Source organism: Eleginops maclovinus, chromosome 8 (assembly GCF_036324505.1).
Source record: "Eleginops maclovinus isolate JMC-PN-2008 ecotype Puerto Natales chromosome 8, JC_Emac_rtc_rv5, whole genome shotgun sequence".
NCBI classification, from domain to species: domain Eukaryota; kingdom Metazoa; phylum Chordata; class Actinopteri; order Perciformes; family Eleginopidae; genus Eleginops; species Eleginops maclovinus.
Window position 1 is genome coordinate 8,625,346 of NC_086356.1, and position 27,460 is coordinate 8,652,805.

The 27,460-nt window shown below is 39.0% G+C and overlaps 1 long non-coding RNA gene across 2 annotated transcripts; it reads right to left on the bottom strand.

Moving 5' to 3' along the window:
- Positions 1-3,532: 3,532 nt before the first annotated feature.
- LOC134868192 (uncharacterized) lies at positions 3,533-26,938 on the bottom strand. Of its 2 annotated transcripts, none has more exons than XR_010166254.1 (3): positions 26,781-26,938; positions 4,490-4,593; positions 3,533-3,753 (listed from the first exon to the last, which is right to left on the bottom strand). It is a non-coding gene; the product is annotated as an uncharacterized LOC134868192 (long non-coding RNA). The 2 variants fall into 2 exon arrangements; XR_010166255.1 differs by lacking the exon at positions 26,781-26,938 and adding an exon at positions 25,985-26,039.
- Positions 26,939-27,460: the final 522 nt, after the last annotated feature.

Genomic DNA, 27,460 nt, shown 5'->3' on the forward strand with positions numbered 1-27,460 from the left:
TTCAATCTAGTGGAGGTGGTGGAGGTGGAACTGCAGAATGATGGCTTATCTATACAGTAGATACTGATGGGGAACATGTGCCACTCCATGCAGGACACTCTGTCAGCACTGGGCAGATACTCCAGTGATGGACTGCTTCACACTCGGTGTGTGAACGAGAGATAAGCTGGGCCTCACTTCCTGTTGCTGCACAGTCTATGCCGCACCAGTAGACCACGCACGAACAAAAATAACTTACAATTCACTCTTGTGAAGTATCAATTAAGAAGTTTACATGCACACACAAAATCAACTAATTTCCGAATATGAAAAATACTATAGTATTTAAAATGGTCATTTTTACAGCAAGTTTCCATTGGATATTTAAAATTATATTGTGGAAGAATGTAAATGTTGTCCACCAATCAGATCACTGTCAATTTATTAGACCTCATTTCTTTTTCTTTTTTAGAAACTATGATATGGAACATGCAAATATCCCAGCAGTGGTACTGATACAAGATCCTCCTTTTTATGAATTTTGAAACTACAGCTCAGAAAATTGGTATTCCTACATTGGCTGAGTATTTGTACTTTATTTCATTTTTTTCCCTTAAAAAGTGCTTGAAAGCGTTGGGCTGCATTTTGATGATGAGCACTCCAAGACAGACGATGTTGATGATGTTTATTATGCAGCGCGGCTTTTAATCTCGTTAATGGTCACATATGATGGACTGACAATCAACCTGCCCATTGACCTTCGACTTGCTGCTGTAATCAAAATGGGTCCGCGCGCCCACACTCAACCCACAGAGTGATTGGATAAGATACACAGCTTATTTAGCTTCAAGAAAAGGAGCCGCAGCAAGAAAATTATGCTTTTTTGTCAAGGCTTCAAACAAAGATGTTACAGGATGTGTCACCTATGCACTCTGTCAATGTACAATGTCAGCCACTTTTCATTTTTTAAGAGACGAGTCAACAACCTTGCTTTTTATATACATTTAAAAAAAGGAATCCAATAATCAAGCTATTGGCAGAGCAGGTATTCTTGGCAGTTCCATAGACACTTTTCACAAAGAAAAGGGCACATTTGTCAACTTGTTCATGGCAATAGAAAAGCAGCTTTAAACTGGGACAAAGAAAAACACATAGAATAAGGAACTATGGATGGATATTGGTTATATAAGTTTCTCAGCTATAATGGCGTAAAAAAATGTGTGTGCTACTTTCTCTTCTTTTCCCATATGCTTGGGGAATAATCAGGTAGTTAGGATGAAAATAATGAAGCTGGATTTGGGGTTTTATTGAGTTTGGAGTGAAATGCAGTCGGAATAATTTACATAAGTCCTTTCATTGTGCAGCATAAAAGTTCAGAGTGACTGATTGCCGAAGTGTAAGGCACAATCATTACACTATCGGAGGCATGCATGCATAGCAATTAAAAGGGCAGAGCTGGACTCAATTTCCATAATAAGTCAAGTTTTTCTCCACTTACTGTGATCATATGTACAGTATGAAATGTTTCACATCATTGAGGCTAATAAGTAGCTTACTTATTGTGCAAAGTAGATTATTCCACTATTTTTCAAAGAAAGCTGATTAGGAATTTCTAGGACACAAAGCTTATTCGCAGTGTTAACTTTTTATAAGCAAAACAATCAGATTGTCTTTCCATTGAAATATCCATGAATTTCGTAGATCTATACTTTGTTGCTATTACAGTATATTTAAAAAGAATGGATCAATTCCTGCCTCCAACACCAATTTAACGTTGTGTTTGACCCTAATTAATGCATGTGTTTGAGTCTGAAGTTGAAAATCTATAAATCAACTTACAATCCCAACCAAGTTGTTTGTTAAGGTACTTTACTTTCACTCATTCCCATTCTCATACCTATAGGAAAGGTACTGGTTGATATTTGTGAAATACATAATTCAACAAAACAATCAACAGCTTGGTTGATTGGGATGGATACACACACTGAAAGGGGATGTCAGCTTGCTTTCACTTGCCAAATTCTGAGATCCCAAAAGCTACTTATATCGCTTTGGCCTGAAATGCAAAGCTGCCAAATTAGCATCTGAGGTGTGTGACCGGGCCAGACTGTGCCCGGCTGTTCTGGCACTGAAACCAAGTTGAACTTCTCTGATCACAGAACTCTCAGAGACGCAATGTTCCCTGTTCAATTAAATGTTGCAAGCCATCACAATACACTGTATCGCAGGCTGAATTACCTACAATCAGCTTATGGAAACGCATCAGCCACATGGGGACAGATCCAATATTGTTGATTGACTCTGGTGTTTTGGTTTAGGTGAAAAGAGATAACAAACTCACAATATCTCATTCCTCTTTCTTCTGAAATTCAAATAATTAAATTTGAGGGTAGACATGGTACATTTTTAAAAGCAAAACAAAGTTACACAACATATTATGTCCTGTAGAAAGTTGCAGTGCAGTGGTAATGAGGTCTGTATAACCTGATGGGAATATCAGTCATTGTGGGTTTTATTTAAAGTGAAGTCACAGATATTAAAAATGTATTCACTGCTCTGTTTACCAGGCTATGATGGAAGTGGTTACATTATTTATTCCCTCAGTATTAATGAACTTCACATTGTCAAATTGTACTGCACTTTTACCTGCTAAGAAATCCCCAAACGGAAACACAAACAAATAGGAACACACACACTTATATTGTGTCGTGATTCACTAATACCAGGTCAACGAAGATCTTGCAAAGAGTGCTGGTGGAAAGAAAACTTTAAAAGATCAGGTTTTTCAGAGAAGTAGAGAAGCAAAACCCACACAGACTCATACTGGGATTTCTCAATGGCTAAATGAAAACTGTTGTGAGTTGTACAAATATACTCTAAGGACAGAACATTTCAATACTTACAGAGTACAGGCTAGTATAGTATCTACTTTTTCTTTGAGCACATTTGTGTGTATCAAGGTTTCAAGGTTTTATTGGTCATATCCATGGCATATACAACGTATATGTTGGCAATGAAAATCTTATATCCCATGCTCCTCTAACAACTCAATAATTGTCTAGTGTCATTTACGTTTTTAAAGCTTAACTAATGTAAATGGTTATTTGTCTCTCTATTCAACAGGGGACTGTACGGAAATTATTGAGGTCAAGAACGGGACTAGATCTTATATTTTAAATTACATTACCTTTCATTTAGCGGAGGTCTGTTACTGCACCCATTGGGTCAGAGACAGCATGTGTTGAACTTAACACTGCTCCTAGTACTAGGATGGGTTAAATGCAGAGGACTAATTTCACTGCGTGTGCATGTATGTGACTAATAAAGAGGGTTTCATTCTCCGATTCTAAGTGTAGTGTGGAGGCATCCTTCAAAAAAGTATTACTAAAGAAGAAGATTCATTCACATGTGTACTTGTGTATATACTTTATGTGCATGCACACGTTCTGATAAGGAGCAGGGCAGAGGCAAAAGACACTGAAAGAGAGCAGACCAATCAGACCAAAAGGGAATTGTCTTTGTCAAACAACACTTGCATGACATTGTTGTTTGCAGCATGTCACGTGTTTGTATTGAAATTCAATATATTTCAGAATGTGAACGCTGTGAGAAAAAAAAGGCACCAGCTGTAGATTTAGAACCGAAATCCCTGGATTCCAAATAGTAAAACTTCATATGATTGATATTTGATGTTGTTGACTGAGATTGTCGCTGGCTGTCTGTCTGTCACTTCTTGGGAGCAGCAGCTGGAGGCTCAGAGGGAATGTCTTCATGCTGAGTCAAAAGGAGCATGGAGGAACAGAAAGAAAAGTGCATCACATACATGCAGGTGAAGGCGAGACTGATGTTTATATATAGTCTCCCTGTTCCTTGGTGAAATAACGTATTGTATTTCTTTATTTATTGTATATCAAAATCGTACTACAGCCTACTTTGGTGATTGAAACTAGTGCAACACGTAATTTTGACGACCAAAAAGTAATGTTCTCTATACTCTGTGTGAAGTCCTTTGCATCAAGTTCACTTTTTGTGGTCATTTTTGTATTACCCTCTTATTTTACAAAAGCACCCACCTCTCCTCTCCTTTCACATTCATGATCTTCCTCGATTATTCCCCACCTGTGTAATCATCCCAATTATTCTCATCTGTGGCCCATAATCCTCCCTCTCCCGGTGTATTTAGTATGTGTCCCCATTCCGCTCGTTGCCAAGTTTGTCTTTGTACCTCCGAGTCAAGCGTTCCAGCGGTTTTTCCTCTAGTGTTTAGTGCTCATCATTAACTTGATCTTAGCTGCGTTTCCTGACCTTTCATTTGCCTTTGTCTTGTTCTATTGCCAGTCTGACTGATCCAGTGGAACTGATCTTTTGCTAAGTAAAGGCCATTTCAAACTAAAGCCTTTGTCTCCGAGTCATGCTGATGAATCTGTTACCCTCTGTTCACTCCAGTCGTTACACTCTATCCCTTCACCAAGAACTGAAACAACAAGAAATACAAAAATCGCAGTCCTACCTTCACAAACCAGCCTTCTGTCGAGATGCAGCTTAGACCTACATCTTTGGTTTTTAAAATGCAGTAGAGCTGACTGCCCCTAGGTATGTGTCATGAATATTAACCTGGGAAAAATGAAAAACAATTTATGCATTTAATTATCTAGTGCACCTCAAGACATTTACTCTTAAGCAAAACTGTAAGTGAAAGAGAGAGTGGCAAGCTCAGCAGAACGTCCATGCCTCAGACAGAGATTAAATAGGATTACCTACACTTGAAAATGAACAACAGGGAACAAGTATGAACAACACTAGGAGCTTCCCGTGCTTTTAGCTGATTGAGTAGGACTTAGAACAGCAAGCCCTCTTTAAATCATTGTTCCTTCACAGATGTGGCCCAGTGTAAAAGCTCTTAAGATGTAACGGACATCTCACCATGCCCGGCTTTCCTCACTTGCCGGGAATCATTTCTGTAATTGCTATAGCTTATACCCCTCCTTTTAATTTCTTCAAGTGCATCCACAGGACGCCTGCTTGATCATGGCACGTCTCCCATGGATCATTCCCCCTAGCCCCGAGCATGAAAGCCATCTTAATCAAGCATCCTATATCATTACAGTAGTGTAAATCTGAGAAAGCCAGCACTCTCATCAGTCACTGACTTTACCCTTATGCACCAGAGCAACCCTGGAGATTAAAAAGCCAATGTTTTAAGGTATTTTACCGGTCTTAAGGGATTCTTGGCAGATATGATATTATTGAGCGGGGTTATTACATTGGAAACCATCCTTTATGGGAATTCAATAGATGTTCTTGGGTTTTTTTGTCCAACACAAAGGAAGTCAATGTGTTATTATCTTAGACCAAAGACCAAAATTGATATTGTTGGAGGTTTCATTTCCTCATAATACTCTTTTCCTGTGGAGACAGAGTTATGTGACGCTGGTGAATATGACAGTAGGTAATTCGCCTAAATCAATAATTCTTAAGATTAGGATAGTATTTGAATATTGTATCCACCATGTTCAGTGTTTAACTCAAAGTTGATGCTGCATAGTACTCAACAAGAATCTATACACATCTCTGCAGAAGATTCACTTGTTTACTTGATTGGAAATTCACAACTTTTAAAGAAAAAACGATTTATTTCATTATACCTAAATGCACAAAGTCCTCATTTGGTTTAATACCTATTATGAACAGGACATCGTTGCTATGCTTTCCATTTTAGGATAAATGTGCCAACAATGTGCCATTTATGTAGCGTTACTGAAATAAGATTGAATCATTCCAATGTCATTAAGGAACACATTACCCAGTTGATATCATTACATCCATTCAAACTATTTGCTAGCTAGTGTTTGTGTGGAAATTTCAAGCAGGCTAAATAACAAAATCCATAATGTTTAACCTTTTTTGTGCATCAATGACAATAATGTCTGTTCTGTTTACATTCAATCTACTGTCCATTAAGGAGGCATCAGGCCTGTGATTGGAGCTCTCTTTAGCCAAATTAAGGCTGTTCTCTAGGGGCAGGAAATGACATTAAGAAGAAAGGGTGCAAAATGCCTTTTAATGGTTTGTATTGGGAAGGGAAGTCAGCAGCTATGCATTATCTATTTCTGCCTAAACTCGTCTGCCCCCTGATCCATGACCAATCTGATCAGTGCAGCTCGCAGTGGATATAATATGCAAATTGTAATAATCAGTTAAAAACGGCAATCTCAGAAAGAGAGCAGCGGGTCCCAAAATGGGGATGAAGTCGCGTACAGATAGAGTTTGAGCTTCATTAAACAAATTCTTCCTGCCCAGAGGGGTTTTATCTTGTAAGAGTCATAAAAAATATGTATGAAAGACAAGTAGCCCTCTTTTTTTGTAACCGTCAAACCCATTCTGTATTTAACACAGGTTCATGCTCAGTGTCTGCCCCCCTCTGTCTGTGGCCCAGTTCCTTAATTTCTTCTTCTACTCTTTGTGTCTCTTCTGACAGAGGACACGTTTACACAGTGATACTGTGCGTGTGCAGTTTAAGACCCTTTCTGAGCTCAGCATAAAGAATTGACACAGGATAATAAAAATCGCCTAACACCATTTAAAAAGGTCACAAATGATCAGAATAAGAAACACAAACAGAAAATGACAACCTTATATCTCATGTTTTTTCTGTAAACATTTGCAGGCCACACCGCTCCCTGTGATGGCTCTGAACATCGTGAGCTTCAAACTTGCCCAATATCTACAAAATCTAAAGAAATTTGGCAGTTTAAAATTGTAGTTGGTCATACTTCTGTTATCAGGGACTTGAGCGAAGTCTGCGAGCTAGTTCAGGCAGTCAAATCGAGCACCAATTAAACATTTTCATCTCACGCGCCTCGTCCCTTTTACAATCAACGAAACACATTCTCCTAAACCTGCCGCTCAATTTAAGCTGCCAGATCTGCCTCGCTCATGCTGCTGCTCACCTACCCCACCACCAACCCAGCTTCCACCAGAGCATCCACCTGTAGGTTCAGGGGGATAGTTATCCAATCATCACTCAATGTTCTATATAAATATGCGGAGTGATGAGGCCCGAACACGCGAGTTGTCTGACTGAACTGCAGTTAATGGTGAAATTAACAGGTGTTAGTGTCTTTAGCATGACAAATTGTTTTGCGTTGTATGTAAGTTCGTTATGGATTCAAAGTAATATCTATTATTTGCTTTAACTGTCTTTATCAATACTTACAATACTGAACAATGTAGTCTGAGGCCAGCCAAATTGAACAGTGGCCAATGACCCAATTTTGGAACATTTTATACCGTGTCATTCCCTGTCAATCTTCTCATCCTTTCACACATTTTTGAAAACATACAATAATCTCAAAGTAAATACACACATATGCTGAAGAGAAACACTTAGCACTACACAGTTGTACCTCTAGGAAATTGCTTGTATATATCTTGTTATCTTATATAAACTGACAAGAAATGTAAACTTCAACAGATATGTATGTATATAGATGCAGTATACTGTCATTTTGTTATGCTCCGCTACACAGATAAAGCAAATGACTTGGATAGGACATGAAACATATGTCAACAAAGGTCAATACAATTACCAGACTCAATATGTCATAAATTCTGAAGAGAAACCCTTTACACTACACAGCTGTACCTCTGAGAAATTGCTTGTTTAATTGAAATTTTCACCAGGTAGCATACTTTTGAAGCTGTCAAGAAGTCACCATTGCTTTAGTCAGAGCTTTGTGCTGTTGGCTGACAGACAGTCAGCATCTGGCAGGTCAAGACATTACAGTGAAGCCTGAGAGAGAAAGGGGGTGGGGAGAACCCGAGAGATTAATGAAGCACTGCTGAGTAAATGAGAAAGTGTGAGTCTTAGAGAACGAGTGTATCGGGATGAAATAGAGAACGAAACTAAATGAGGGAGTAAAGGAGATGATGACTATCTGTCACTGTAGGTTCCCCCAGTGCACTGGGGTGACATGAGTGATTATGGAGCGTGTCTGAACGTTGTAGACATGACCCCAGTATCCCCTCTGATTCCTCCAGTCATGAATGATGGTTGTTGCCTGGCAGCTCTGGGGGCTACACAGGCCTTCAGAGATGCCGATGGATAAGTCTGACCTGCCACTAGTCTTATGGTCTACATCAGCAAGGCATCACCAAGACTGAGATGATGCATCTAGATAGACACGTTATGCCCGAGAGATGAATACGTGTGCCTCTCGTGATTAATGCAAATTATTGTATTCAGCCACAATGATGATTAGGCTATAATGACCACAATCCCAACAGTGTTTAATTATGTTTACTTCACATGCTGATGATGAATGGGTTTTCCAGTGTAACTACTCAGGGGTAGGGGCATATTTTTATTTATTTTTTTGCATTGGGCAGCAATGTATGTTTGTTTTTGTCTTAATTAATTCCTCATAAAACATGTAGGTGGATTAACTAAATCGATTTAGCAATGCCCTCCCAAACCAGTGTTTTGCATTCATCCTTTGTCTTCTCTATTCAATAGAACTCCTTCTAGCCCCAGATGCTATCCATATTATGATCTATTAGATGGGCCTTTCAAATCTTTTGATGATTTGGTTTATATTGTTGGATTTACATGAGATATCTCAAACATGGTTTGAGTATTATGTTCTTCAATAAAGATATATTTAATAATATGATAGAAGAGTAAAGGATATTGGACAATTGAGTGTGTTGCACCATTTGGAAAGTGGATTTCTTTATCGCACTTATGGGGTTGTACAAAAGAGCTTTTCTGCATGAGAAAGGCATTGATCTTTCAAAGCTTATTTACAAGTATGCCAGAAATAGCTACCGAAATGTAATTCCCTACTGTGTCATTCAACTGTTTGAAAGATAAAAGAAACAGGAATCAATGAAGAAGAAAGAAATTTAGCTCAATAACAATATTTACTTTCTGATAGCATTAGAGTCCATCAAGTCCTCTGTTATTTGGCTACCAGGGCGTGTGAACAGATCATACGTGTCTCAGAGGGATACAGAAAGAAACAAATACTTAATAACATTGTGCCCAAAGTTGTGATCGAGTTGCCTAATTACGGTGTTGATTACCCCCTGAGCTCCTTACCTAATTCATAATCTAGCCTCTGGAATTGTAATTGATAAATGCAGGGGATTTAAAGCCCGGTAAGCACCCATTTACAGGAACAGAGCTTAGGGAAGTGCGGTGAGATGCATCAGACGAGAACAAGGCAGGCACACTTTTCAGCTCTGGGTAAAATATGGAGGGATTTTTATTATATTAGCAAGGGGTTTGGAATTAGTTTATAAACACAGACATTAAAAATATTGTGTGCTGATGTGATATTCACAGAGGACTCCCCGGGAATGTCTGGAGCATCATTGCTGCATATCATGTTTATGTGCCAAAGCTCCTCTCTCATGTGCTGCTGTGAGCTCTGCAGTAGTAGCCAAGGGGAATAGAGATAAGAAATGAGGAAGAGGGGGTAAACTGTGAAGTGGCAGGGCAAAAATAAATGTTTAGAAAAAAGTTTAGCAGGGTAGACTACTGCAATGGGGTGCTCTCCGGGGTTCCCAGCAAAACCCTGGAGAGGTTCTAGCATGTCCAGAACTCTGCCACCAGAGTTCTCACCCGCACCAAACCATGGCAGCACATCACCCCCACCCTCATCCACCTTCACTGGCTCCCGATCAAGTCCCGGATCACTTTCAAAACCCTCCTCCCGACCAACAAGTCTCTCCATGGCCTCGCTCCACAATACTTATCAGACCTCTCTACAACCCTACATGGAGTCTGCGGTCCCTCGGAAACGGGCCATCTGTCTATTCCCCGCACTCGCCTCCGAACTGTTGGTGACAGGGCATTCAGTGTTGCGGCCCCCACCCTCTGGAACGCTCTTCCTGCAGAGATCCGCAATGCTGCCTCCCGGACATCTTCAAATCTCATTAAAAACTCACCTCTTAACCAAAGCCTTTGACCACTCTTAAGCCCCCGTTCTTTTTCCACAACTGCCATTTCTGTTTTCTATTTTATTTACTTTGTTTTTCTATTCTTTTATTTGCCGTAGTTTTTTATGCCTTGCTTTGTCTTACTCTCCTGCCCCGGCGGTTGTGCTCCACTCAACACAAACTGTGCAAATGATGCCTTTTTGCAAGAAAGAAATAGATAGCAAACAAGCATTTGTGGAAATGATCAGTTTCTAGTTGCTCAAGATGAAGTACCCAACAAAAAGCTGAGAATCACCCTTCAGTCCGTAGTGGATGACTGACGCCATGACGGACACAAAAGTCTTTCTTAGTGCTTGCTCTTTCTATGGGTAACCACTTTACTCTTTACTTTTTGCCAATGAGTGTACCTACTGCCTCATGGTTGTCAAATGTTCTACACCACTGTGGTTGGCCTCCAATAACAAACTCCCCATGCCCAGGAGGGAGGAGGTCCATCTAAACTCATGTTGTGCTGCCAACAGCTTGAAGCTGACCATGCAAAAGACTGGAAGACAGGGCGGACTTTTGGATTCCTGTGGAGTCCATTTTTTCCAACAACTTTAAATGAGGCTAGACCATCTGTTAAAACATAAAGGCTAAACAATGAAAGTTCTTTAAACAACAGAGCAAGAACCTATTTTAACAGGACATCTTGCCCCTGTGTAGAGTATTCCCTCTGGCAAAGCTGGACTGGGCATTGACATCTGATACTGGATTAAACATCCCTAACGAGAGATAAGAGGCGAGTGGGCTCATGTCCAGAAGGTTGTAGGTTTCTTGTCCTTCAACACTCCTGGCTAAAGTCTTGTGTAATTTGTGCATCACTGAGCGGATAATTGTCTGTCAGCTGCTTCCTTGAAGTGAACGCAGAAAGCTAGAGTGTATGAGGGGAACAGAAGGGACTGACATTTATCCTGCACACAGACATTCAACAACACACTTACAGATGTGCAATTATGCTATTTAACTAGGACTACCATATGTCTTCCATCTGACTGTCCATCCTGTGTTACGAGTCGTTGATGTGAATTTTAGGGTTACATGCGCTCAATTTAAAAAGGTATGCATCTAAGATAGTTTCCTGTAACACTGTTGATATTAGTTGTTCATGTTATTCAATAGATGCTTATGTATATAGCTGCAATATACTGTAATGTGTCTATGCTCCGCTATATAAAGCAAATCGCAAGGATAGGACATGAAACACCTGTCAACAAAGTGCAATGCGACTACAAGACATAGCCTCAAAAAATATCATAAATACTGATTCAAAACATGCGTCATTTTGAAAAGACCTATTAATTCAGTGAATTGCAGGTTATTTCAATGCATTACATCATACAGGTCTGTTTATTTGGTCATTCAATAAATTGCTTTAATGAAGATGAAGCAACATACGCTGGATGCGGATACCTGCCTTACGCAACTCGCACACCTTGGATGTGTTAATGTGCTCTCTTGCTTCATTGGCAGTGTGTAGCATTTTACTTTTCTTCAAAACCAACCCTCATACAGGCTGGCTATGACTTTTCAATGCTGTATAATTTGTTAATATTCTCCATATTTTCAAAAGCTTTAGGCTGAGTGACATATCAGGCAGTGAGTTATCCACAACAAGATGCAAACTAATACTAACCAAATGGAACCATGTTCACAATTTTGGTTTAAATACAGTGTTTACCAATTCATAGCACACAATCTTCCATCTCCTATCTATACACGTTTATTTTAGGTACGTTTGGCCGTTGGTTTTGGCTAGCCCTCAACTTGGCTTGGGCCTTAGAATTGCGTCTGTTGAAATAAAAGACAAATGGTGTTAAGATGTCATTTTTGTTACATTTTATTGTATATTCTTTTTAACATCTGTCTTAATCTAGTTGGAATTCCTAATACAGAGTAGTAATTTCTGTCCAGCCATTATCCCTCCATTTAGTTTACTTGTATGTGCTTTTTCTCCTGAATCTTCTTTCTTTTTCTTGTCATTTGTATCCCCATCAAGTAGGCCAGTTGATGTGGGATATTAAAACAACCCGTTCTCCTTTTTTGCATGCGTCTCAGTGGAACGGGTAGTGAGCTTAGTACACAGTGCCAGGAGTTCAGGAATCACCTTCTCCCGGTCTGTAACTTAAGAGGTGTATGCCGTGCCAATTGCCTCAGGGAACATCATTTGAAAATGTTCAACAGTGCGCCATTTATGCAGAGTCAGCATTATGTTGGTCGGTTTCAAAGTGAGTTGATTAAGAAATGATTCTCACTGGAATGGAGTTTAACCACTTTCAAGTGATACAGTTATCTTTATTTATCAGTTTTAATATATTTAAAACTGATAAATAAAGATAAACTAATTAAAAGAATGAACAGTAGAAATACAGATCTATTCATGATCTTTTGATAGTATCCTTGTTCAAATAAGTGTCACTGATGTCATTTTGAAACCCTTTTCTAACTTTGACATTCTCACTGGTTAAGAGAAAATCAGAACGTTATGCCAATTGAGTTACGGATACGATCAACTTAATGTGGAAGCACTTTTAAATATTAAAGGTAAGTCTCAAGGTGAGAATACAGACATTTGCTCACACATAGCAGCTAAAGTACATTTAAAAGGGGCCATATTGTGGTCGTTTTTACTGATCATAATTCCATTGTTGAGGTGTACTAGAATATATTTACATTCTCAATGTTCCAAAACCACATTGGTTTTCTCATACAGCATCTCTGTATAGTACTCTATTCACTCTGTCCTAACGCCTTGTCGGAGGTCCGATGACATTTCCCCTCACATTTCAGGGCACAGTACTTCCTTGACATTTCAGCCTTCCAACAGCAAATGGTCGGTTGGCAGAGGGTGTGCCTATTGGTCTATAGCTATGGGCATGCCAACTTGCCGATTGGGCTCCAGATTTAGTGACTTCAATAGCCCCCGGAAGAAAAAAAATGGAAAAAGAAAAATCTACAACGAGGCGTTGGATGGGAGCATAGACACGTCTTTTCTGCTTTAGAGTGTTACTCGCTACAGGATATACTTCGAGGGTTTGTGACTTTGCAGACCCATAACACACGAAAGGACGGGTTATAACCGGAAAAGCGTAACAGGGGACCTTTAACTTTTTTATTGTAACTGTAGGTTTAAGAAATTAATGTGCCTGGTAAAGGTTTGGGAAAGAATCTTGTTTTGCAGTTAAATATTTAGTGAAGGCCGTAAGTGTTAACATTCAACTAAAATCATCTTTTTCTAATCTTAACCAAAATGCTTTTATTGTCTGAATTTAAAAACATGGTGAACGGAGTTCTGCGCTTTGTATACCCACCATCCACTCTGTCGGCTTGTGTGCAGTACAAAAAGATTGCAATCTTATGCTGAAGAAAGATTGCCATCTTACACAACCCAGACCGAAATGATGTTTGCCTTGCATATTTGTATTAAAGACAGGGAGACAGGGAATTAGGCTGAGAATCAGTTCCTGACAACATAACATAACATAACATCCTTGAAAAGTTAAATGTGACTCTTTAAGATAGATGAAAGTCTGTAATAGGGCAACATCACACCCTCATTGTCCAGGAGGGCAAACGCACCAAGCTACTCTCTATTCCCAATCAGGAGCCAGTCCCCACACTATGTGCAACAGGTCTGAATAAGCCGCCAATCATCTCAGGGGGAATGTGACATTCAGCTAAAATGAATTCAGAAAAAGGAAATGACAGCAAGTATAAAAGCAGAAAGGACTGCCACGAGTGGAATATAATTTCTACGACAGGAGTCATACCTTCAGCATGACACAAATCTACTGCATTCTGGCTGCAGATCTGCCTGCCCCTGCCTCGTTAATGCTGCTGCTGCTGCTACTTCCACGTTGCTGTGGCTCACCAACCTCACCACAACCCCAGCTTCCACCCCAGCATCCACCTGTAGGCTCCGGGGGATAGTTATCTAATCATCACTCAATGTTCTATGTAAATCTGTGGAGTGAGGAGGCTCGAGCCTAGACACCAAACTCAAACTATATGCTGCTTCTAATAAACATATAAACAAATATACGAGTTGTCTGACTGAAATAGAACTTCAAATGTTAAACAGTCATGCAGGGTCCCGAAAGTCCTCCTCCATCCATAGCTGTAACACTGCTGTCACCTCAAAAAAGCCCAATTATTCAAAAATAAATCTAATTGTACACCATTCATTAGAAGTTGCATTAAAAAAATGCTGGCTCTTGGTAAGCTTATCTGCACTTCTCAACCACAGAATCCCTACCAATGATTCTTTTTCTCTCATTCATTTTCTGGTATGGGCAGATACAATTGAGAAAATACACATAAAAGTTAATAACCATAAAAGAACAGAACATTATTTTAGGTCAATACCTTTAAAATATGAATGAATCATATATATCTTCTCTAAACCTCCACATGAACTGAATGCATTTGGTCATAAACCTCCACATGATCTTCCAATTGTATAAATGACTAATTAAGCAACACTTCCTTTTAATTCATCCCCTCCAGGGAGCCTTTGGGCCACATAGATTTTTTTCCTTTATTTTATTTCATTCTGTGGTAATTAATAGTGATTCAGTGTCACTTGAGTTCAAATTCAGAACACGTGTGGGTTTTGACTCAAGCAAGCGTGTATAAATTAGTTATATCGTAATTTAGAATATGTGTTAAATGACATTTAGAGTTGATGTTACATTTCCAGTCATCGCCTTTCAAGGCCACTGGCATTTTCATCATATTGGAAGCATGTTATTGAGCTAATCACTGTTTTAATCCATGCGTGATAATAAATCAGGTCCAGGGACAGAACCCGGTACAGCAAAACACCTCTTCATTGATTGAAACTGTCCTTTGAGCAAATAAAATGTCTGTTATTTTCCCCGTCAAGCAGAAAGAAAATACTTTCATACGTACTTGTATCAAATCACACATATACAAACTCATACAACTACAAGTATAAAAAGGTACACAATTCAATAACACATTAATATTGGTTGTTTGGGTAGATGCTGAGATAGCAAGTCAATTTTGCGTCCCCTCCATAATTAATATGACTTTCATAAAGCTCCTTTGTAATGCAGTCTCTCCTGGGGTTCCAGCAATTTTAACATGGATGAAAACCATGACTAATTTCTTTCTTTGAGGGAGCTACGGGCCTTTTTCCCCACATCTAGTTTTGTTGCTAAGGAATAGGATAGTACTGTTGTGCTTGAAAATCAGAGGCAGACATTTAAAAAACATTCATTAAATTTGTTTTAATGACGTTAATCAAACGTTGATTTCAATAACAGAACAAGTCATGGTGTTCTAGGAAAAAAATACCCTGCTGAGAATTTCTTTTAAATTATATTCACCTAATTGCATAAAATAAAGTTTGACATTTGGTGTTATTCATGCAGTGAGTCACTGTACAATGTGTTTTATTCTGTGGATGGTTGGAAAGTTTTGAGAACAACTGTGACAACAACATAGCTCTAGTGGGTTTGAATTCAAGTGAAAGCAAACAGGTGACATGCAATTCCTGGGTAAAAAAATACCGTATATGATACACTCCCCTTAAATTCTGATGTACAGAGAAAAATAGAGCAGATGAAAGCTGATCGGAGAGGTTTATTTACAACAGAAATAAATGACGAGAAAATATGATCTAGTTCATCTGGGTTAACTGTTGTTCAATGCTGTTTTGTGATTAGCCATGCCATCAAAACAGAAACCACACACATGTCAAATGGCACCTTTGCTGAGGTGTGCAGGCAGTAGCACGTCATTATTTTTAATTGGTTGTTTAGAAAAAAACTTGTTCTTACTGTGTTTGTTTGCAATCTGCCTTCATTTTCTCTAATTGATGATTTATTTGAAGAGCATTTATCTGATTACAAATCTACTTGTCAGAGTCTACTGCAGTGGACCTTTTCACATTCTAACTAGTGTCTAGTTAAACAGTCACAGAAACCGCAAGTATACATAAACAGAACTATATAAAAACAGGTGTGATAAATTAAATTAACGATGGCTGAAGTCGATTGAGCTGCTTTCATTGTCCCGATATCGTTAGTGTGATTAGTAACACCTGTGCTTTGCCAACCTTGACTGTCAGAATGTCTGCTGTGAAAAAAGGACTATTTATACTCAGACGGCAACAAAAACTGGCACATGTTTTACATACAGCTGCCTTGAGTCTCGAGATTTCAACGCAGGTGTGTTGGTCATCGCAGCCTGATACATTATTACCCACTGAGTGGCAAACCAATGTAATGATGATCTTTTTTTTAAAACATGATTTGAGATGTTTGGGTTATCATAAAATGCATTTCCAAAAGTTGATATTTGCACATCACACTACCTCATCTACAGGTTGGTTGGAAAGTATTCGTTGAGTCATGAAAAAAGAAGATCCGGCATACTTGTCTCACATATAGCATCACACTTCACTGTCATGATAAATACATTGTCAAGCTGAGTAAGAGAAGTCCAGACTTTGCTGTGTGACATTCACATATTCTTAGTAGTTCATAGTTCCAGGGTCCTGGTACTTTATTTGGAGCAGAGGCATCATCAATGTTTTTAGCAACAGCAGGGACAACTGTGCAGAAGGTCTACTGAATCGAGTGTTTACTCTCAGATCAGTGTCTATTAACACAGAAATGTGAAAATGTACTGTTTTTAATGAATCATTTTGGGTGTTATACAATATTTGTGTATGTAATACCAGTGGCTTGTATTGTGAGATGGACATTGCTCATTATTTTTAATAAGCCCCAGCTGTTAAGTGTCTTACAGCTGACTTTAGATAAGCCTGCTCAGTGTCAACACCAGGTTGCCCCTGCCGATAACATTACAAGATCAATGGGAAGACAGTAAACTGTGTGCATTTATAGATATATGCATTGTGGCACAGTGACCCAACCGTCTCTGCATCCCACCCCATAGACTGGAGAGAAAACACACCTGCACCCTGATTATGGAAAACCCGAGGCTGGAGAGTGCAGACAGATAAACACACCTCATTAATCCTCAAACTGTCGCAAACTGGGGTGATGCTGGAAGGCAAGGACCACACCTACTGATAACACACAACTTACAGACACACAGACACACACGGTTGTATGTTCTCACGCATCTTTATGCTACTTTTCTCCCACATATTAATACAGACATTAACATAATTACATCCGCCCACACATCGTGAGAATGTTAGACAGTAATATAGCCTATTAAATAAATCGTGCTAGAACAACAGCCACGTTGTGCATTAATGTATGTAAGGTATCCACTCACAACCAATAAAAAATACCATAAAAACCCACTTAAAAGAAAACAAGACCATCTGATTCTGACTCTTTTCCCATATGTTCAGCATCAGCAAAGAATTACATCCATCACAGAATAAAGGACGGCACATTACCGCCCTCTGCTTTAAAACACTGCATAATAATGCATTCAAATAGAGACTGCTTTTAGTGAATTTACTTCTAGACCTGTGTAAGCATTTGGCAATATATTTCACACACTACAACTTAATTAAGGTAGTGGTCCTTAATAATGATGTAGACCGGGGCTAATTGGTGGTAATGAGGGTTATATCCCCAACGGAACAGAAAAATAAGAACCATGCTTGCCTGCCTTTTCCCAGCTCATTTTCAGCATTTAAGTCAACTTTTATTTTCAACTCAAGGCCCCCCGGTTTTCTTTTTAAGCATGCTCACCTTATGAGGAATTTATCTGAAAACAAATGTAGGGGATCATATGCTAATGTAGTTTTTGTGTTGAAGGGTACACACCCTTGACTCTTTGGTTTATTGTCAAGCATCTCAGGAAATAACGGCTCTAAAGTTTTTGGAATACCGATTTTAAAAGCTTTCATGAAATACCTATGGGTCATAAATCAGTTCAGACAGAGGATACATTAATATGCATTAGAGAAATATAATTTACCCTCATGTTACTGTTTGCTTATGAATCAGATGAATGAGTCATGGTGGGGTGCAAGGCAGCAGCAACACTTTTTAAGCCTCAGTTTATGTTTATTCTTAAGTCAAAGTTTCCTTTATTCATCTTTTTGTTCCTTAGAATTCCAATTTCGATTGTATTTATTAGATACAAGCTGTCCCCTCGAGCCCACTTCCCTTAGTTGTTCTGTTACCTAAGCCCAATCCATCCAATAAATGAATTTATTTCACCAAATCTATATATGATTTTTTTTGTATCCCTTTACCCAGGAAAGCTGGGTCGTAACACATGATAGAGCACATAATTGTGAGGGGGCTGGTGTGTGTGCAGCTGTCTTTGCAAGTGGGTGAGAGATATGAAAGTCTGAATATATGAATAATTTTGAGCGTGTTTGTGCATTCGATAAGAACGGAATATTCTGTGAAGAAAGAGATAGTTTGTATGTTGAAATTTGCATCAAAATAAAGTACTTAGTCATTTACTCGACAGGTTTTTCCCCAAAATAAATACCACATAGCAGCTTTGATCCCAAAATATATATAAGTATTTCTAACTAATTTGGTTTAAAATAAAAGTTAAATCTCATGCACTTTAGTTTGTCGTTAGAGAGTAAAGTTCAGTGATGTTGGAAGTGCATATTGGGGAAATCCTCAGTTGAGTTAACCTAATTTATTATACATTGCACCAAATAAATATGCAATTTAAGAGAAAAAGAATCCTATATTTTTGGGATTTCCTCATTAATAAATTACACATGCATTACCATCTTATCAAGTATATGTTAAATATGTCAAAGTGTTTCAATGATCAGTATGGTGATTCAAGCAGAGACAAACCTTTCATCCAAGTTTTTTTTTTATTACACCGAGGGAATTATTGACCAAGCATGAAGAGATTATTATCTGAATACGAGCGTTTCATTTGGAGCCCAATGATGCAGTTGCCGGAAATCTCTGAAGCATGTACAAATAACCATCGCAGGCACCAATGAAGATCCAAATGAGCATTATCTGTAAAAGCTTTGCTGTTATTTGTCAGTAGGCATGGGTTTCACACAGCACCACAAATATCCCCTGACCACCCCCCAGGCACACCCCCCACAAGCAACATCTCTCAGTCCCCCTCTGCCTAGGCTCACACCCACACAATGAAGAAAAGATGGTGGAACTAGACAGCGTGATAGAGGGAATACAATATATACTGCTTCCTCCCTGCTTAAACACTCAGCTGGATACTCGCCTTTATTTCTCTGTATTTTTTTAAAAACTTTTGCTCCCTCCCATAGCTGCCAAGGCAAAATTTTCTTTGTTGTTTATCCTCCCACCTTCTTCTACCAACTCGGGGTATTTGCCTCTTCAAACTGTCTCCCAGTCTCTGTAGATTCTCTCCCTGTGTCACCAGCCTGTACTCTTCCACTGTTTCTAGACTTGATTTCTTTGTGGCTTCGTCTCAATGTCTTTCTCAGGCTTTATTTACTGACCGGCACCTAGTATAATGTTGTCTTGACCAATATAGCAATGGGCAGAGTGAAAATGAGTTTCAGGGTTATTTAGTTCATTCATGCAAATGTGGCTTTGTGCATATCCTTCATGCATTTGGAACCACATGTGGGTTGGTCAAAAAGAAGTTTTGGCATAAATTCTACACATCAAAACCTGAGATATGTAGGGTAACAGGAGGCGCAGGGGAGGGCTGCATCTAGAGAGAGATTCAGAGCAGGTCAGCAGTGGTAAGAGACGGATGAGCTTCTGTTTGCTGTTTGCCTGTGGTCTTGCTGGTCTTTGAAAACACAGTAAAACAATAAGAGAAAAGCCGGCCAGGGGTGCGTCCTTAGGCCTTGTGATGTGAATTATTCAGTGTGCAGGCCAAATAATGTTGTTGTTGTTGATGCATCACGGAAAATAAACATGAAGACACAAATACACCCCACACGCTGCCCCCAGATTATCTGACTATCATTTCATTGGTTTATAATAAATCCCAAAACATTTTAAGGGAAATTTATTACATCCAAAAATGTTAAACGTATGTTATTTTGTACCATGAATAAAACACGGTTCTGTTATCGACCGCCATCAAAACGATAAATTAGGTAAGATGTTTTGGACGAATGACATTTATTCCCTGAGAATTATAAAATCTACGTGGAGTCATATCCCACAATGCTGCTGTCAGCTCAATTAGAAAAACATTCTAAAAAGAAAATGAGTTGTCAGAAAGGGTAAGCGAACAAATAAATACTTAATGTCACTAAATGGTACAAGGTCCATGTTTTATTTTTCGTTGACTGTTACAGAGATAAAAGTATATAAACATCAAGATAGTAATAGATGATGCTCCTACTGTGGTATGAAAGTTGAGTTATATAATGAACACTCACTGTCAAGTTCATGGACATTTGTATTAAACTTGCTTTGTTTAACCGACTTTCACATGTTTGCATCACTTACATTTCCCAATTAGCATTAATTCATGTCAGCAGAAGTGCCACTTCTATCCTTAAAAATGTGTCTGTATCGGTTTCAGATATTAAACTAAGACTAAGTCCGTGCGGTATGCAAACATGTTCCTAATGACAATGCTTGCGTATTGATGCCAAGCAGTAATAATGTTCGCCATGTTAACCATCATTTAATTTAGTTTAATTAGCCCCAAATATAACATACGTATTATCAGATTAGTAAACACAGAACAAAAAGACGACTTAAGCTACCACCTGAGTTATTACTCCATGGCAGAGACAGACAGACAGACAGGTCAGAAGAGACGCAGTGAGTATGTCAAGGTCGGTGGTAGATAGGCGGCTGAATTTCTTGCACGCTTCAGTGCTCAGTAATTGAGCTCATTTAAATGCTGTGGTCCAGTAGGGACTGAGTTAAAAATGAAAAGTGTGATTTAATTTGACTTGAGTAGGCTATGTGTGATCTGCAGGTGTATCAAACTCAAAGCAGTTTTCATTTTGCCAGTCAGATAGGAATGTAATTTTTTGTAGTGTCACAGTCAGGCCATATCAATCATACATTGGCTGTCTAATAGGACTGAACGATTAATATCAGTGATAAGGGTGGCTCTAATTTATAGGATATCATTTTCACCATGAGTTAGGGGCTGGAGAGATTATGCTGCATGCCAGAGTGGGTTATTTAAATGTAACACAGGTGAAGTCATTGCAATGTTGGTCTTTCTAATAAATATAGTTTATGCAAAAATCTCTTCAAGTACGGGAGTAACAAAAAAAACCTCTCCTTTTTATGTTTGAAACCTTAAATGTTGAGTCAAACTAAGTATTTAATGTTTAAAAAGATTATTTTAGAAAGGGTTTATCTTTGTGCATTTACTTCCCGATCAGCTATTTCAAGAGCTAATTTATTCCCAAGATTATTCAAGGGGCAAAAACACAGCAAGGTCCAACTCTTTGGAGAATATCTACTGCCAAGTTTGGCAAGTGGATCATGCTGGTTTTAATTCCCTCGAACCCTATTATTAAAACTGAGCCAGAACTACTGAGGGTAATAATAAAGCTCTCATACTATTCCAACACATGTCCAAGCCAGTGCCACTTCCAGTTTCCCGAGAGAGAAAAAGAGGGTGAAGAGCAAATTCAGTTCTCTTGAAGCACAAAACCTTGCAGGCCTGTGAACCACCTATACTTTTTATACATTAAACAACAGTATGTGGAAGTGTACAGCTCTGTAGCCACAGATTGATTTTTGGCCATTTCAGCCCAAGCAGTGTGTGGCTTTGGAAAGTCTGTTCAAAATACAAGCAGGTAGAAATACGTCGATAATAACAATCGACAGATAAGATTTAGGTGTATCTTCCATAAGCAAGAGTCCCTTTTAAAAAATACATTAAAATAAATGTGAATGAATGCTGACTACAATTCTGGCAGTTCTGGCTTGCCAACCATTGATTCAATGTAAAACATGTTGAATGTAATCTGCTCATCATTTAGGAGAGTGGCTGGACGAAGAAGATGTGAGTGCACTTTGAGGACATTGAGAATTATGTCTGGTCAATAAATGAATACAAACAGCAGAGAGCAACTGATTTGAGGATCTTCTCATGTGTAATTGCTTTCCTGATAGTTGATTACATGAGGAAATTACACTCAGCATTGTTGTGAATTAAATCCCTATAAATTATCATAATATGAGCTCCCTCACTGACTTTTTTATTACTAAGGGTGTGCTACCTTTTATCCTGTTGGGTCTAGCAGGGGATTAATAACTCCTAAAGCAGGGATACAATAACATCTCATTAATTATGCAACCCATAGCAATTACATATTAATTGGTAATTAGTACACAATCCCAATGAAAACGGCAGTAGGACACGTGCAGTCAATAAATAAGCTCTTCCTGATGTGCATGTTGTGCCATGATTTATTTAAAAGTTATGCATGTAAAATGTGTGTGTTGAGTTTTGGTTAAAACAACATACATTTTGTGGGTTTGCAGTTGTAAACAATAAAACTGGATGTTTACAAGAGGTATGATTCAAATAGGTGGCTTAGTCCGTATTATACAACCCTTGATGCCTTGGAGGCTGAGCTGTTTTCTAATCACTGTATTAAATGTCTTGCCTGTGTTTCTGTTTCCTTTTAATATCTACAGTGTGCAGTGCATGTCTTTGCATGTGTGATTATGTTCAGCGGCCTCTGACCAACAACTTCTGTACTGCAAAGTAATTGAAAAGGTGGGAGGAAAGTGTGGGCAGATTTTTTGATGCTGTATTATTACTGTATGTTTACCCTTCTGATGTCCAATCCAAATGTGCAATTTGCCAAGCAACACATTAACACATCTTCCTTGCAAATCTTTGAACTACAGTAATTTTGAAATAAACAAAGAAAAGATACTGGCTGCTCTGGAATTAATCTCTAAAGAAATGCTGCATTTATACATAACCTTAGTAAAGCAGTATTGTTTGAAGCCTTTTTCGGAACACCTTGGTCTGGCTGCCAGTCCAACATACACGACCCCAATAACTCCTGCAGGCAAGCAATTGTGGATTCCACTTCACCTTTGACAAACAAGGGCCTCCGGAGGCAATTGCCACCAACACCAACAGAAGAAGAACAATTACACAATCAGATGATGACCCAGTCGGTCAACTGCTTTCAGCCAAAGAATATCCTGTGCTTGACACTGAGCCACTCGCAGTGTGCTCCATCATGACACTGCAGTATGCAAGAAAAGCTATTCCTTGATCCTTGATTGGTATCCTGCTATTTTTGGCTGTGTTGCTGTACACTGCACTCAAAGGGCAAGGGATCTTCAACCATTAAAAAGGCGGAAATGTGTCATGTAACTTTCTGGGAGATGAGGTTACTTAAAATGGCATTAGGAAGTAAATGTTGGTTGCATAGTGTAAAAGCTGTAGATGAATTACACTTTAAGCATTTAAAGTGGGTCCTTATAAGTCTTTGTTGCGCCCATTCTTAAGATGGTATAACATAAAAACATGGAGGCTCTGTCACACCAAGTCTCATACTTCTCATGTCTGGATTTGTTGGATCCCTGCCTTTCCAATCCAAGTTAATGTCTGCACAATATAGCAGGAATTTCCACTGGCATTTGCAGTTGAGTCTTAACTGCAAATGGATTAAATCGGAAGCAAGTTTTCTGTGATAGCAAGTTTTCTGCAGTCACTGAAGCACTGAACACTCATTAACAGAAAATAAACACTGAAGAGTCAACAAAACAAGAATGGAAACTTATAAATTGGTCTGTAGTTATGAATGCCTCTGGAAACATCCGCTGTGTCGTCACAAACTCTTTCCTATTGTCGAGAGTGTTTGACAAAGATTTAAATCTGTCTGCATAACACTATTTATCGCATAATCTAAATCCAGTTAAGCCTAATTCATCTTCTGTTAAATAACCTCAAGCATCGACCATTCCCTTGGATGTTAACCTCTCTGTGCAATGTGCCCCTCTATCATTGAAACATCAAATAGCTTTGTCTGAGACACATAATGTTGTTACTGGGAGTGGAGGTGAGATATTGCATCCGTCCAGGGACATAAACATTGATATATACCATAGGACAGATGGACAAAAATGGAAGCATCAGAGAGGGCACCATCCAGTCCAAAATCCAGCAAAAGAAACAAAGAGAACATTGAAGATAATTTTCCCTCTGAGAATATAAAGAAACTGCTGATGACTGAAAATGATCTATTTACGCAGCCTGCTCATTAACAGATATCCTACAACTGTTCTGTTTATTGATGCTGGCATGCACCACCAACGGCTATGGTAAATACAAACAAGTGGGCAGTTGGCAGCAGTGCAATCTGATTTAGGAGAAAGCAGAGGATAGCTTTTCCCGCTGCAGGGCAAAGCTCCCGTCAAAGTTTTCTGGATATCACAAAGTCAGCTATAATAAGTGTCCCTGAAACTTGAGAAAAAGCTGTGAGTTATTTTAATCTGCTGATGGTCGCATTTCTCTAATGACGGGCTCGGGGTAGCAGCTGTATATATCATGGCTACTGCGGCAAAAGCACAATAATTGTATGATTGTGATGTAAGATGGGTTTCTAATGTGCAGAAGCTCCAATCCTCCACAGGATGCTATTAAAAATATGACTTCAAAATGGGATAAATTCAAGGGGGCTCGGTTTCCTTTTGTCCCAGTGACTAAAAACACATAATCTCATTATTTTTTGCCATAAAACAAATAAGATCAGAGCAACATTACAGCATATAATGATTCCACTGTATAGATCATCTTCTTGAAAATTGCCACAAAGAAATGTTTGTGAGGATATCAAATATGCCCTCTATATCAAGGTTATTAAAATCAAGAAAAGCAAATATGTCAGGTGTAGAATAAAAAGAAGAAAGGAAAATGCCGCATATGGCTCCATAATTGTATTTAAAACCAAAGTGTTATTCCTAAGTCTGTTGTCTTGGTGAAGGAGCACCTAATTTCTGTCTATCTCATAAAATGTTAAAAACCATAAAACACTTTGACTTCTCTTTTTGGAAGTGTCCCATCCCACCTGTAGGGTACAGCATACCACTGATAGCACCATTCAAGATTTCAAAGTCTTCCTCTGTCCCATGTCACATTCAAATATGCTGTAAAGCTCAATTCAAATCAGGCTACAAGTGCATGGTCATCATTTACCAAAGTAAGTCATTGAGCCTGGTGTCTTTAAAAGCGCCAGATTTTGAAGATCCTTTTCTCCTTTTTGAATTTGTGCCAAGAATGTAGATTTATTAGAAGTGAAAAGCTCAACGTGGCTCGCAGCAGCAGCAGCAATGGCACCCTCCTAAAACAAAACTTTGAGGAACTTCTTGTTGTCATGGAAACTTACTGTTCAACTTCAGCAGCCTGAATTGCAGTGCCTGTAAGAGAGTGTTAATGGCAGGTTGTACAGAAACATATTTCACCCTGATTCTGATCTTCTACTCAGTTGGCGGGAAATGATTACACACAAAATGCCCTGCGTATATCACACACATGTGTACGTGTACGTTTTGTTGAAAGTTAAACCGCGCAACAATCAGCCCCCAGCAGCTGGATGACATCAATTAATCAACTCCGGGTGTAAGCTGAAAGACTTACAACACCTCCCAGTGATACGCTCAATTTTGCCTGAGGCATAGGTAATTGATTTCTTGCCGCAAAAGGCATAACTCTCTCTTATGGATGTTCTGTCTTAAACTTACTTAATCTTCAGTTTTCACTTGGGGCCTTTTAAGTACACACAGAGCTTCAAATCATCACAGTATTACCTTTCATATTATGTAATGCCTCGACACGGCATAGGACTTAAAGCAAAATGTGAATTTATAGTCTTCAGAGCGTAGAGCGCAACAAAGAATTTGAACCTTAAGACTTTACCTCCATCATGTTACCATTTTGTCAAGACTTTTGTACTTATTAGCAGTAGCATGTATCACCTAGAACTACTATGAGTTAACTTTTGGTTTGTTTTTAAACATTAGATAAGTCTCCGAGATAATGTCTAATAAATTAGGACCATGTGTATTTTCTTAAGGTAAAGGCTTTGTATTCACGCTATGTCCTACATCACTCTGCAAAGGAAAAATATGCCTCTCACTTTTTCCTCCTTTTCAGATCTTTGTGCCTCATGCTGCACATCCATTGGAACAACATCAGTAAATCCAAAGTGTACTGTGAAGGAGGAGAATCATCCATAATAGGAAAGACAAACAACAACATAGTATGCTCATAGTGAATTTCATGTTCATACATTTCATTTAGGCACATTTCATTGTTGTAACGTGCTGAATGATTGAGATGTGTTCAGGGGAGGTGTGTGATGAGATGGGCGGGATTTACTGAGGGGTTCTGGTCAGGGATGGATGATTTGGATCTCCAGGGACAACTGCGATGTAAAAATGACCTGCCACTCTGTGACAGTGATGAAGCGATTCTTTAAAGCTGTACATGAATGCAGATTAAAGGATTGAAAAAGGGTCACCTGATGTATACATTCCCGTGCACCTGTGAATGTTGTATGGTTTAGCTTAAAGTAGAAGTTGCTTCTCATAAATGTTGTGATGTTTATAAAATAACAGTCAATCTTAATGTTTATATTTCTGGCCTGCTTTAAATGTGGTCACAAGTTCCACACAATCATAGTCCTTTCTGGTTTTGCATATCAATAACATTCCTGTCATTTCAGATGTTGTCTTCCTCCCAGCCAATGCAATTCGCTTGTTCCCTTCACCTGGTCTCCCCAGCCAATCCCCTCACCTGTTACTCATTCCCTCATCAGCCCCACAGTATATATACCACCTCACTCTCACTTGTTCCCTGCCAGATTGTACAGGTACAGACTTAAACGCAAAAGCACAACACAGATAGACAAAAAGTTCAGGAAGATCAGTTACCTTCAAGCCAGGTGCAGGCAGGGTCAAAACCACGATATCCAGCAATTAGGCAAACAAATCCAATAAAAGGGGCAGGCAGAATAGGGCTACAAAACTAGGTGATCATTCAAACAGGCAAACAAATCCAATCAGGGGGCAGGTTGAAAACTTGCTGTCCAATATCAGGGAGGCATGGGCCATAAAAGGGCAAAGCAGATTAGGAACTGCACACTGGAGCATTTTGCAAAACAGACAAGACAAGTGGATGTGGTATATTTAGGGCTAATTAGGAAATGAGTACCAGGTGAGGGAAGGGGCTGGGGAGACCAGGTGAGGGGAATGAGCTGATTGCAACAACAGCAGGCAGGATCTGAAATGACAGGAATGTTCTTGATGTGCAAACCGAACTGGCCATGTTTGTTTGGAGCTCGTGACAATATGATGGATAGTTTGTTTACAAACTATATAAAATTAACACACTCAGAATGTAGGCACTCAACTCTAACATGTCATTCTGAAAACGTAGGTCCATTGATGCATAGGTCAAATTGACCTACACGAAATGTATCACCTGTGAAAAAAGAGTGTTAGGTAAATACACAAAACTGAACAATCAGTCATTTATATTCAAGCCCATATTTCAACAGGCTTAGCAACAATGGATTGAAACAAAGTGAAAATGCCACTGAGCATGCAGATTC